At 45.3% G+C, this 14,002-nt stretch overlaps 1 protein-coding gene and 1 pseudogene across 4 annotated transcripts in view; both read left to right on the top strand.

Moving 5' to 3' along the window:
* The first annotated feature begins 2,920 nt into the window (after window positions 1–2,920).
* The window catches only part of FHL1 (four and a half LIM domains 1), a 60,816-nt gene continuing 49,734 nt past the window's right edge, over window positions 2,921–14,002 (top strand). Inside the window, exon 1 of one of the 4 annotated variants that reach the window (XM_060003072.1) lies at window positions 2,921–3,067. The gene's annotated coding sequence lies outside the window, so the exon portion shown is untranslated. Of the gene's footprint in view, window positions 3,068–3,146; window positions 3,289–3,956; window positions 4,131–7,921; window positions 8,045–14,002 lie in introns of those variants that run through there. The other 3 variants (XM_060003073.1, XM_060003074.1, XM_060003075.1) reach the window with 3 other exon arrangements.
* LOC132418761 (chromobox protein homolog 1 pseudogene) lies at window positions 10,786–13,751 on the top strand (annotated as a pseudogene).

The raw sequence follows: 14,002 nt of genomic DNA, 5'->3' as shown, positions 1-14,002 counted from the left end.
TACTTCAGCTCCAATTTCCTCTCCGAACCCATTCCATCAAATCCTTCCACTTCCCTACACAGGCACCACCCTAATCGAAACCACCATCCGCTTTGATAGAGACTATTGGGAAAGCATCTTAACTAGTTTTCCTGTTTCGATCCTCAGTCTCCTCTGAATCTTTCTCCACATGGTAGTCAAGGTAGTCTTTTAAACACATGAAAGGATGCTCAACATCACTAATCATTAGAAAAATGCAAATCAAAACTACAATGCGATATCATCTCACACCGGTCAGAATGGCCATCATCAAAAAATCTAGAAACAATAAATGCTGGAGAGGGTGTGCAGAAAAGGGAACCCTCTTGCACTGATGGTGGGAATGTGAATTGGTACAGCCACTATGGAGAGCAGTATGGAGGTTCCTTAAAAAACTACAAATAGAACTACCATATGACCCAGGAATCCCACTACTGGGCATATACCCTGAGAAAACCATAATTCAAAAACAGTCATGTACCAAAATGTTCATTGCAGCTCTATTTACAATAGCCAGGACTTGGAAGGAACCTAAGTGTCCATCGACAGATGAATGGATAAAGAAGATGTGGCACATATATACAATGGGATATTACTCAGCCATAAAAAGAAACGAAATTGAGCTATTTGTAGTGAGGTGGATGGACCTAGAGTCTGTCATACAGAGTGGAGTAAGTCAGAAAGAGAAAAACAAATACCGTATGCTAACACATATATGTGGAATGTAAAAAAAAAAAAAGGTCATGAAGAACCTAGGGGCAAGATGGGAATAAAGACGCAGACCTACTAGAGAATGGACTTGAGGATATGGGGAGGGGGAAGGGTAAGCTGGGACAAAGTAAGAGAGTGGCATGGACATATATACACTACCAAATGTAAAATAGATAGCTAGTGGGAAGCAGTCGCATAGCACAGGGAGATCAGCTCGGTGCTTTGTGACCAGCTAGAAGGATGGGATAGGGAGGGTGGGAGGGAGGGAGATGCAAGAGGGAAGAGATATTGGGGATATATGTATATGTATAACTGATTCACCTTATTATAAAGCAGAAACTAACACACCATTGTAAAGCATTTATACTCCAATCAAAATGTTAAAAATAAATAAATAAATAAAAATACAAATAGGACCTAGAATACTACTGGACAATGAAAGAGAGCAAACTATGGATACACACAACTTGGATGACTCTCAAGGGAATTAAGCTGAGTGAAAAAACCAATCCCCAAAGGTTACAAACTGTATGGCTCATTTACATAACATTCTTGACAGGACAACATTGTAGAAATGGAGGACAGATGAATGATTGCCAATGGCAGGAGACTGGGGGGACTGGGGAGGGGGTTGAGGCTAAAGGAGCAACAGGATGGATTCTTGTAACGATGGAACTATTTTGTATCCTGACTGAGGTGGTGGATATATGAGTCTACGCGTGATAAAGTTGGATAGAACTAAATACACACACGATCACAAGTAAAACCAGGGAAATAATAAGATTTGTAGATTGTACTAATGTCAGTATTCTGGTTATGATCTTGTACTATAGTTTTGCATCGGGGGAAACTGGGTAAGGGGTACATAGGACTTCTCTGTATTATTTCTTACAAATGTATGTGAATCTACAATTATCCCAAAAGAAAAAAGAAATAGGAAAGAAATATAAATCAGGTCATGTCATGCCCCAGGGGTGAAGCCATTCATTCACTAGCTTCCCATTGATTTTGGAATAAAACCGTCTGTTGACTAGGATGCAGTCCATGATCTAGTCTGTGCCAGTCTGTTCAGGCTTAGGCTACCCTCCCCAGCTCTCCTGGTGCCAATCACAACCACCACCTCATAGTCCTAAAGCAGCAAGATTTGCCCCCTCCTGGCTTTCATATGTCTGCTCCCTCTTTTCGCAAGGCTTTTCCCTGGCTCTTCCTATGGTTGCTTCTTTCATAACTTTCAGGGCTCAGCTTAAATGCCACCTCCTCCTTTCCTAACCACACAATTTGCACCCTCTCCTTTTGCTGCACAGGCCTAATCCCAAATTTGATTATTTTCTCACTTCTTAATCGTCTGTCTCCCCACTAGATTGCAAGCTCCCAAGGCAGGGTGGCGGGTGTTCTGCTTGACTCTGCCATGTATCCTCAGCGCCTGGCACTGTGCCTGGCACACGGTGAGGGCCCAGTAAACCGAAGGCTGAGTGAATGAATGAGTAGCCACGTGCCGCTTTGCCATCAGTGCTTTTTCGAATGATGCAAAGCCCTCTGTATGGTAGCTTTGGGCTCATGATGGGACTCCTTTCGCTCCCCCCGGCCGATTACTAAGGGAAAGGGTCGCCGGTGGGTCCTTCGGCGTCCCTCAGAGCCACGCGGCTCCTGCAGTCTGGGCCGAATCCGGGTGCGCTCCGGACACGGGCCGCTTTGCAGGGGGTGTGCTGGCTAGCGTAGGCCACCGGTGAGGCCACCTTCGCTCGACTCTCTTTGTTGCTCCCACCTCCCCAGCGTCGGCCGCGGCTGCCTGCAGTGACTCGTGACTCCCCGCCGGCCTCGAGGGCTGCGGCGCGAGGGCGGGGGTCCCCGGGCGCCCCCAGCCCGCCCTCCCCTCGGCCTCCGGGGCGGGAGCCGGCCCTCCAGGAAAGAGCTCGCCCCTGTCTCCTCGCAGCCACCTTCCCCGCGCGGCCGCGCCTTGCAGTCAGCGGGCCGCCCCCCGAGACGGAGGCACGTGGCCGCACGGGTTGCGTGGCGCCCTCGCCCGGCCCCCGGCCGGGCCGGCTCCCGCGCGCGCGCGCGCGCGCCCCGCACCGCAGCCCCCGCAGGCCGAGCCCCGGCTGGCGCACGCCCCGCCCCGCCCCGGGCCAGCCGCGCCCGCCCCCGCCCCCGCGCGCGCGCGCGCCCTCCCTCCCCGCCTCCCCCACGTGCCCCTCCCCTCGCGCCCCTCCCGCGCCCTAGATCCACCGCCCGGCCGAGGGGGCTCAGTCCGCAGCCGCCGACGCCGCCGCCGCGCCTTGGCCTCGGTGCAGGCAGCGGCCGCCGCCGAGACAGCCGCGCGGGCGAGCATCCCCAGGCTGTAAGCCCGCTTTCTCTCCGCGTGTGCGTGCATGCGTGTGTGCCTCCCGCCCAGCGGGCCCGCGTCCCGGGGGAGCGGCTGCCCTCCTGCCCCGCCGCCGCCGGTCGCGGGCTGGCCCCCGGGGCGGGTATCTGGGGCCTCGGGCCTCGGCCGGCCGGCCGGCCGGGGACGGGGGCTGCGGGATGGCCGGCCGCGGGGTCCCCTCCTCTGCCCTCCCGCCGGTGCGTGCCTCAGCCTCCCTCGGGCTCTCGCCGCAGGGGTGGCGGGCGGAGGGGACCGGGAGCGCCTGGAGGTGGGGGAAGCGGGAGGGAGGAGGGGGCTCTCCCTGGTTTCCTCTGCGGAATGGTGGGGAGTGGAGAGAGAGGGAAGGGGTTCCCTGGGCTTTCTGCCCGAGGATGGCGGGCAGTGGGGGGAGTGGGGCGAGGTGGGGGGCACCTCTCGGTTTTCTCAACGAGGATAACCGGCTGGGAGAGAGGTAGACGGTGGGGAGAGCGGGTGAAGATGAAGTAGAGGGCTCCCCTCGGTTTCCTCCTCGAGGACGGGGAGGGAGTGAAGGGGAACCGGCCTCGGTTCGCACGACGAGGTGGGCGGGGGTGGGCGTGGGAGGGAGTGGAGGTGAGGGGCTTCCAAGGTTTGCTCGTCGGGGATGCTGTGGTGGGGAGGAGGGGGGAGCCGCGCTGGTTCTTCTCTAAGGGGATGGCGGGGGGAGGGTGTTGGCGAATGGGGGTGGGGGGAGGGGGGGTTTCAGCTTCAGCGCGAAACCTAGAGAAGCAGGAGGAAGGTTTTGTAACATGGGTTGAGCCTTAGAAGGTGGATTTTCAAAACTGCAGGGTGTGACCTTTCCGTCTCAGAAAGCGTGAAATCCCTACAAGGTGCCGTCTGTTCTAGGCTCTGGGAGAGAGGTTTCTGCTTTCGAAGTTTCTCTTTCTCTTCCATTCCTCGCGGCCTCTTCTCAGGCATCCAGGACTAGGTGGAGGTTTGGAAATCAGCAAGGAAAGATTGTGTGTGGTTCGTGTTCGGTGCTATATTATCTTCTGCGTTTGAGACTGTGCGGGATTCTCAGGTTTGTTTTGATTGCCCTTTACAATAAAAACCCTGTACCAGCGAGACCCCTTGGGAAAACAAGAGAACAAGGTTTATTAAGGGGACTCCAGGTTTGGTTTTTTAATTTCCTGAAGTGCAAGAGATACGTCGTTGTAGCATTTTGCTTGGCTTTCAGAAGACGTAGTAATAGAATAAACGTATGTCTTTGCTGGAAGTCCCCTATATTCATTTAAATTACTCCATCGGGATTATCTGAGCCCCCTTTGATTTGAATTTGGAATAGATCCAGATTTCCTAATTGGAGCCATCATTTTGTAATTGCCTGTAATTCTTTCCTGGGTTATCAAATCTATGGCAAGCTTATAGAGCACCAGGAATAATTTTTTTTCGTTATCTTGATTAAGACAGTTTTAATGTAAATTTTATGTTGTTCTTTGGAAATGTGAACATTTGCAGAATAGCATACATTTAAATTATGAGCCCCTGGGAATTTTGCAAAGCCTTTCCCTCCCCAGCTCGTCTCCAGGAACGGAACCCTCCCCATTCTTTACACTGAGGAAGCAAGGGCTTCTGGGATGGTAGCTTTGCCTTTGGAAACTCATGCTCATATTTGCTTAGGAAGAATACATATTGAAAAGGTTTAGGCCTTTAATGTGGTGATGCTATACGTGCTTTCCCATTTTGGTTACATAAGGTTCCAATCTAGTCTTTACCTTCAGTCTTTAAAAATGCTTATTTAACATTTTTCAGAGCAAATATAATCTTTATGCAACAGGAAGTTGGTCAGATACGCCATGATTTGTGTGAACCACCTACCAATAAGTATATAGTCTAAGACTACCATATGGATTCTGTAACCATATATGGTTTTTGAAATTCTAGGCTGCCATTCCCATATTGAATTTTTGGAGAAGGAAAGCGCTCTTTTGTTTTTTGGGTTTTTTTTAACCAAGTCTAGATTTTTGAGTGAAACTTTTAAAAAATGGTGTAAGATTTAAATTGGGAAAATTCCTCTTATATGATACCAGGAAATTGAAGCTAATTTAATATGGATCAAACTAATGGACCACTTAAACATGATAATTTACTTGTGTACTGGAAATGATAAACTGGAAATGTTTTAAGTGGAAATAGAGGTTTTGGTCTCAAAGGTGGACGAGAATGCATTTATTGTTTTTTATAAATTTATTTATTTTATTTATTTAGTTTTGGCTGTGTTGGGTCTTCGTTGCTGCACACGGGCTTTCTCTAGTTGCGGCGAGCGAGGGCTACTCTTCGTTGCGGTGTGCGGGCTTCTAATTCCGGTGGCTTCTCTTGTTGCAGAGCACGGGCTCTAAGTGCACAAGCTTCAGTAGTTGTGGTGCACGGGCTTAGTTGCTCCGCGGCATGTGGGATCTTCCCGGACCAGGGCTCGAACCTGTGTCCCCTGCATTGGCAAGCGGATTCTTAACCACTGTGCCACCAGGGAAGCCCCGAGAATGCATTTAAACACTATTATTTGCACCATTTCTAATGTTAATGTGATACCCATTCTATATACTGGGCAATGATCTTAAAATAATACTTTAAGAATACAATTTAAATCTGACTGTTTTTTTCTCTTATGAATAGAATGCTGGGAGTGGTGAAGTCTTTTGCAGAGAGAAGCATGTGATGGTGGTGGGCCTTAAGTTTCTCTAGACAAAAAGAGTAAATGGAGTGTCTTTTGCGCAGCTTTTTAAGAACCTGTTGTTTGCCCTGCGGGACTGGAGAAGGGAAAAAAAAAAGATAAGGAACCTTGCAAAATTAACAAAAATATGATCAGATATCTTTCTAAATATTCTTTAAATTTTTGCTCATATCCATTTGAAAAGTAATTTGTAAGTCAAGGCTTTGCGTAAGACATTGACTCTTACCTCTAAAGTTTTGACGTTAAAAAAACCAAAAAAACTGTTCACTGACGGATGGCAGCTAACCTCCTGAGGCTGATCCATCCCTGTTTTCCTGCTTCCACCTCCCGGCTGCCTCCTTGCCCTCTTGTGCCAGCAGCTTTGGCTCTTATAATCTTGCGGGAGTTGAACAAATGTTCGTGCTTGCTTGAACTTTGGGCCTTATCTGTTTGGCTGCTTTCCCCAACTTTTGCCTACAAAATTTTTTTGGTTAATTGAATTTTCCAGTTGTTTGGGTTTGGAGTAAAAGGGAGCAGACTGTAATTATTTTCTCTTAAAAGATCTTTTCTTTCAGCTCCTGTTGAACGAGAGCAAAGAAAGTTTCTTTTTTTTTTTTCAACAGAGTACTTAATTAAGCAGAATATATGACCATTTATTTATTCAACCAACATTTACTGAGTGACCGCCTCTGTTGGAGGCTCTGTGCTAGGTGCTGGGATGCACAGTGGATAAGAAATGGCTCCTGCTTTCTGGTGCAGTTATTAAAATGAAAAATAGACAGTGAATTCGTTGTGAATAATCAAGAGTTGTCCAGAGTCTTTTGGACTTTAACATAGCACTTTATGTACAGTAAACATGCTTTAGCCATGCAAACAGGGGAGCCGTTTCTTTCCAGGGTATTAGTCACTGCATAAATTCCATCTCACCTTCCCAATGAAGACATACTTAGTTTGGGTAATAACATGGTTTATAAGTCATCTTAAGGTCAATGACCTTTTAACGTTTTATGTAAAGTAATTAGGACATAGCAGACTCCTTGATATTAAAAGTTCAGCATTTTGTATGACTGTATAGAGTAGTGAAAAGATAACCAGGCCAGCATTCCTTCCTGTGACTTAAAGCAGCTTCTGACAGCAAATTGGGCCCAAAAATTTATTTTTCTATGGTCACCTTTGAATTACAGGTACTAATGAATGATGGAGCCCAGAGGAGTAGATAAGACTAAATGGGAGGGCGAGTAAACCTTTGTCCTCCTGCAGGGCTGCCTACCGAGAAGTCCCATCTGCAGCAAGTGCTAGACGAGTGGTTTTTAACTGGGGCAGTTTTGTCCCCTAGGAGACATTGAACAATGTCTGGAGACAGTTTTGGCAGTCACAGCTTGGGGTGTGTCTAGTAGGTAGAGGTCAGGCAAGGGGCTTAAACATTCTAGGATGCAAGGGGCAGTCCCCCGCACTGGAGAATCATCTGACCCAAATTGTCAGTAGTGCTAAGGTTGATGTAATTTCCTCTATGAAATGCAGTAGAACTTAACTTCAGGAGAGTAGAGAACACTAACAGTGTCTTGATGTGACTGAGTTGTTGGCCAAGCTTACTTTACTAGTCTTTAAAGTGACTAGTACCTGAACATCGACCCAAATCATGAAGACCAATAGAAGCTACCATTTATGGTACTTAGCTCTGTGCCAGGCACTTGTATACCTTGTCTAGTCTCTTCATTTTTAAATTAAGAACCAGGCTCAGAGAGGTAAAGTAATTTGCCCTTGGTTGCACAGCTGGGCACGGTTAGGAGACATCAAAATTGAGATTGTCTTACCGCTCAGAAGTTCATGGTTTTGAGCACAATGTCGTACTGTCTCCCTTGCTGTGTGCTCTATTCAAAGTCTTAACAAAATTAAAATTACTACATGTGCTATATATACCATTGAGTTTGCTGGAGAGTAATTAAAACCATGAACGTTAAACTTGATCATACTTGGAGTAAGTGGCCAGGAGTAGGGGGCGAAAGGGAACTGGTTACTTGAAGGCCTACGCTAGTTCTAGAAAATATGTGGGTTGAATTTACACCCATTATGTAATTTGATCCTCAGAGGAACTCTGCAGAGTGGTTATGATGCACATTTCATAGATGAGGTTAGTTAAGTAACTTGTTTAAGATTGCACAACTAATAAGCGGCAGAGTTGGGATTTGAACTTCAGTCCTGTGACTAAGCCACTGTCCCTTGCTGCTTGGTCTGGAGCTTGGTGTTGCTGAAGGGGAGTGAGGCGAGGACCCTGCTGCAGAGAGGTGAGTGACTGGTCCTGGGTAAAAAGTCGTTTCGGAGGTAATGTGTTGTAGACACAGATCACATCCAGGTGGAGAATGGAGAGGTGAACTATAATGCTATACCTTCCTCAACTGAGGAGAATTCAGCTGAACATGAAGTTTGTTCTAGAGATCTACCCTCACTGAGCCTGCAGTTGTCATTTGGGGGAACTTTATTGTCTGTCTTCCTTGAAAATTGTACTTTTTATGGTGGTGAAGCTGGAAATTACCTAATTATGTTTATATCCTTTCCGCAGCTTACCTTCAACCTTTTTTGGACTGTCGTATAGAACTTAACAATGATAGCATTTAGTTTTGTAGTCTTTGTACACAATTTAAACATTTATTTTTGCTGTGGACGTTGTTTTTATAACAAGCGTCATCAAATTCAATATTTGTGTTTTCCATATGGGGGGTGTGTTTTGTTTTGACAGCTAAATATTTATTTTAACTTTTGATGTGTTGTGTTTTAGAGCATAGCAAGAGAAAAAAAAAAAAAAAACCCAGCCCAATAGCAACCATATTTTGTCTGGAAAGCTTTTTTTTTTTTTTTTGTGGGTAGAAGAAGTACCTCATGTTTCATTTCATTTACTTTAAACTGGAAAGGAATTTTAACCATGCTTCTCAAGGGCCAGGATGCTGGAAAAAAAAAGTTATTTAGATAAAACGTATGTTTTGATTTCCACGTAGGACTGTGAGCCATAGATTCTGATTATAATAATAATGTCCTGATTCTGACTACAGCGGCCAGCCACTTGGGTAATCAACCACTGTGTGCAGACACGCATTGTGATACTGTCTGACTTCATATCACCGCCCCCCCGTGATTTTAGAGTAGACTTGAGAGATCTGGTAAACCTTGCAAGAATGCACTAATCCTTCTGAAAATCTATTTTTTAAATGGTAAGAGTGGTACTTTTTCATTGTAGGGAAATTTAGAAAATACAGACAAGCCTAAAGAAAATAAAAATCAGTTATAATCCACCACCCAGAAGTTAGTGACAATGTTTTGTATTTCTTTGTTAAATGCAGTGATTTTTTTCATGGTGGACTCAAGTCCATTGCAGAATCTCCAACTTATAAGTGTAGTCTAAGGTTTTTTAAAAATTTTACCAAAAGATCCTCTGAATTACTGTCGCATCTCTAGATAGAAGTCATGGCCATGAAGAGTGAAATGGGAACGCCACCCGAGAGTTAGAGAATGATCATGTGGCCTCCTCATGCAAGCTCCTTAAAATTCTTTCTCCTCCAAGTTGAGTAGTAGAATTTCAGCGCTAGAAAGGGCTGTCAAGACCCCGCCCCCCTGCTTTGTTTTAGAGGTGAGAAAACTGAGGCTCAAAGGGGCCAAACACCTGATCCAAGGTCATGTGATGTGTTAATGTCAGAGTTCCAATTTGAAGTTTTAGGTCCTCCATACGAAGGTAAGTTTTAATTTCCTAATTAAAAACTCTTCACAGCCAGAACTTTTTGTTGGCTTGTCCCTCAAAAGAACAAGGTATTATGGTGAAAGTATATTAACTGTATACTGAAGGATACCAAAAAGGCCAATTTTTTCCTAATTTCAGAAAATGATCAAAACAGTTGTTTGCAGAAATTTATCATATTATTTGCTTTACTGAAATTGAATATTAGTGGTGGGGAGCCTCTTTTGTGCATCTAGCCTTTAATTTCCTCTGGCCTAGGGAGCAAGTACAAGTACCAAGGCCTACGGAATATGCATAGTCACAGAAATGCAGCAACGACTTCGTAAGAGTCTTTACACATACTAGCCTGAAAGACCCCAATTGGAGCCATCGCTGCATGAAAGTTTTCTTTTCCTTTATAAAACGAAATGTCTGTTAAAATTGTGGTAAAGTTCAAATTGTGGGAAAGAAATTGTAAAGAGTGCATTTGCTTCCAAACTCAGGAAGTTATGGCCAATGCTGGCACAAGCGCCATGCGCGCGCACCCTCACATGCGGTCGTTGTTTTAAATCTGGCGCTGTTAAAAAAAAAAAAAATAAGTTCTTCAGCTTCCCGCCCTTTCTTTCTTCACCCTCTTTGTGCTTTCTGTAGCTGTGTGGGCCCCTCTCTCTTCGTGTCTCCTTTGCCTGGGTGTCTATTTTACTCTTCAGGGTGACCTTTTTTCGGTCCAATGAACTCTGCCCACTTTAATTTTTCCGGGCTCCAGAGTCGTCATCAAGTTTACCTGCCGCTGCGTCTTCCCCTTCCCGCATTTGCCAGTATTACAGTTACCCCCAACCTGGGCCAGGTCCGTTTTCCAGCCTAGGATGGTCAGGGAAGCTGCTCTCCAGAACAGGTGTCGGGTGAGATCTGGTGTCCCTTGATACAGAAATGTCACTGTTAGAATAGAATTCAACAAAATACATCTGGAGATTACATAGGCTGTGTACACATGTAAACCTGTGAACACAAAATCATCCCTTTTCTGTGGCCAGGGCTCCCGCAAACGCTAAAGCTACGTGAAATAATGAATATGGATACTCACTGCCAAAGGCTTACTATTGGAACAAGTGAGAAAATTGTCCCCTTGCCTATAGGGCTGTGCTGTGAAGTAGTTTCCCCTCCTGTTCCTCATTATTGCCTGCTAATGAATATGTGCATTGTCAGCGAGCCGCCAGCTCTTCCCAGCTTCCTGCAGCACACTGTACTGCTCTTCTGGAAATGGGTTTTGCTCTGTATTTAAACCAATGAGATTTGCTTGAGCTTCATTTTGGAGCTACTATGGGTGTAAAATACACAGATAGAAGATACACGTGTACCGGCTTTGTAAGTGCAGTGAAACCTAGGAAAAGAAAAGAGCAGTCAAAGTAAGTCTTGGTTGCCAGCACTCTACATTTTGTGGGATTTATATTTTATTCACGCACCTAAAAACTCTGGTTCTAGGGGCAGGACAGGAAGAAAGATGCAGCCGTAGAGAATGGACTTGAGGATACGGGGAGGGGGAAGGGTAAGCTGGGATGAAGTGAGAGAGTGGCATGGACATATGGACACTACCAAATGTAAAATAGATAGCTAGTGGGAAGCAGCCGCATAGCACAGGGAGATCAGCTCGGTGCTTTGTGACCGCCTAGAGGGGTGGGATAGGGAGGGTGGGAGGGAGGGAGACGCAAGAGGGAAGAGATATGGGATCGTATGTATATGTATAACTGATTCACTTTGTTATAAAGCAGAAACTAACACACCATTGTAAAGCAATTATACTCCAATAAAGATATATAAAAAAAAAAAAGCGAGTCATGTACCAGAATGTTCACTGCAGCTCTATTTACAATAGCCAGGACATGGAAGCAACCTAAGTGTCCAATGACAGATGAATGGATAAAGAAGATGTGGCACATATATACAATGGAATATTACTCAGCCGTAAAAAGAAACAAAATTGAGCTATTTGTAATGAGGTGGATGGACCTGTCTGTCATACAGAGTGAAGTAAGTCAGAAAGAGAGAGACAAATACCGTATGCTAACACATATATATGGAATTTAAGAAAAAAAATGTCATGAAGAACCTAGGGGTAAGACAGGAATAAAGACACAGACCTACTAGAGAATGGACTTGAGGGTATGGGGAGGGGGAAGGGTAAGCTGTGACAAAGTGAGAGAGTGGCATGGACATATATACACTACCAAACGTAAAATAGACAGCTAGTGGGAAGCAGCTGCGTAGCACAGGGAGATCAGCTTGGTGCTTTGTGACCACCTAGAGGGGCGTGGGGTAGGGAGGGTGGGAGGGAGGGAGACGCAAGAGGGAGGGGATATGGGGATATATGTATGCATATAGGTGATTCACTTTGTTATACAGCAGAAACTAACACAACATTATAAAGCAATTATTCTCCAATAAAGATGTTAAAAAAATTAAATTAACAAACAAACCAAAAATAAAACAAACCAAAAAAACTCTGGTTCTTACATATATTCAAAGCATAAAATGTTCCATAGACCTTCTAATCACAAGAATTTGCAATATCCACCGAGTTCTAAATGTGCTTTTCAGTACTAAGGACATGATAGATGGGAGTGTAGAGATGTTACCGTCAAGGTTGTTTTGACGAAGATGGTACAAAAGTAAATTTCTCTACTCGATTAACAAGTTTTGTTATTCACTTTCACTTTTAGAGTGCGGATAAGGCTGCTTGGCTCCTGTCAGATTAAAAATGTGTGATTTATTAGGAAGAGGTTAAGGGCTGGTTTTTCACTGAATTTCTGCCGGGTCTAGTATTAGACTTTATTCTTGTTTGGGAAGCTGATGGCCAGCGTCTGTCTATAGACATAATCAATCATCTGTACTTTCGTGTGACCAGTTGAACTGATGTAACAGGTGCCCCTCCCAGGTTTCTTAGAGACTAAAGCGTATACACACACACACACACACACACACACACACACACACACACACACATAAATTCCAAAAATTTTTGTATCACTAAGCCATAGTAGTGGATTTAGACATTTGAATTAACAAAAATTTATGTTTTTCAATAGTTTGTAAGAAACACCCTGTAAATAATGGTAGTTTCACATACTTAAAACGATTTTTATAAAAAGTCCTCAGGCAGATGGCTTCTAGAAGCTAAGGAGACACTTTAAGTTCCTTGTCAAAGGTTCTGTGTCTCCAGATGCCAGGGTCAGTTCAAATTTTCAAATTCTAGGCCCTTCCCTTCTAGGCCATAAGATGCAGAATTTTCCAGTGTAGTAAGCACACCTAACCACACTAAGGAAAGAAGCCAAGCAGCCCAGCTAATAGGAGGTGAAAATGCATACTCGCATCTACAGATAAAGCAGTCGGCCTTTGTTAGAGACACTTTTAAAATATCAAACCCTCCCCAATTTATTAAAGAATAATAGATATAATTGTATATAGTTAAAGTGTACCACATGGTACAATAAATAAATCTATTTTAAATAAGTTACAATAGATGAGTTTAGGATGAACAGATACACACTACCGTATACAAAACAGAGGTTCGGCTGAGGGGAGGGACGCTTCAGGGAGAGGCTCAGCCACGGTCAGCAGGCTTGTTGCTTTTCTGGTCGCCACTCCCCCGGCCAGCCCGACAAGATGCGCTGGTAGCGCGGCACCGATTCCTCTCGCTCTGAGCAGCCTCACCCTTTATACCGGAAAGCTGGAGGGCACTATGGGGAAAACAAAACAAGAAGAAAGTGGAGGAGGTGCTAGAAGAAGAGGAAGAAGAACAAGTGGTGGAAAAAGTTCGCGACCGTCAAGTGGTAAAGGGCCAAGTGGAGCACCTCCTAAAGTGGAAGGGGTCCTCCGATGAGGACAGCACATGGGAACCAGTAGAAAACCTGGATCGCCCCGGCCTCATTGCCGAGTTCCTGCATCACAGAAAACAGCACACGAGACAGATAAATCAGAGGGAGGCAAGCGCAAAGCTGATTCTGATGTGCAAGATAAGGGGGAGGAGAGCAAACCAAAGAAGAAAGAAGAGTCAGAAAAGCCACGAGGCTTTGCCCGGGGTTTGGAACCGGAGCAGATTATTGGAGCTACAGACTCCAGTGGAGAACTCATGTTCCTGACGAAGTGGAAAAACTGATGAGGCTGACCTGGTCCCTGCCAAGGAGGCCAATGTCAAGTGCCCACAGGTTGTCATATCCTCCTATGAGGAAAGGCTGACGTGGCATTCCTACCCCTCGGAGGATGATGACAAAAAAGATGACAAGAATTAACTCTCCTGACTACCAGCCCCTGTCACATCTGACTGTGGGTTTCAAGTGGGGAAAGAAAGAGTTCTACTTGTCTTGACACCGTAGAGGGGGCTTGAGAAGATGTCCTTTGAAGAGCCAGTATAGCTTCTGTGCCCTACAGCAGCCCAAGTGCTTTAAAAACGCTCCATGCTATGTAGTTTGCACACCCATCCCAGTGGAGGGGAAGGAGGGTCAGTGTTTCAAGACAACCCATTCTGAACTTTGCTGAGAAA

The sequence above is a fragment of the Delphinus delphis genome, chromosome X (genome assembly GCF_949987515.2).
Source record: "Delphinus delphis chromosome X, mDelDel1.2, whole genome shotgun sequence".
NCBI lineage: Eukaryota > Metazoa > Chordata > Mammalia > Artiodactyla > Delphinidae > Delphinus > Delphinus delphis.
The sequence above is the reverse complement of the archived record's forward strand: the minus strand, read 5'-3'. Positions and strand labels throughout refer to the sequence as shown.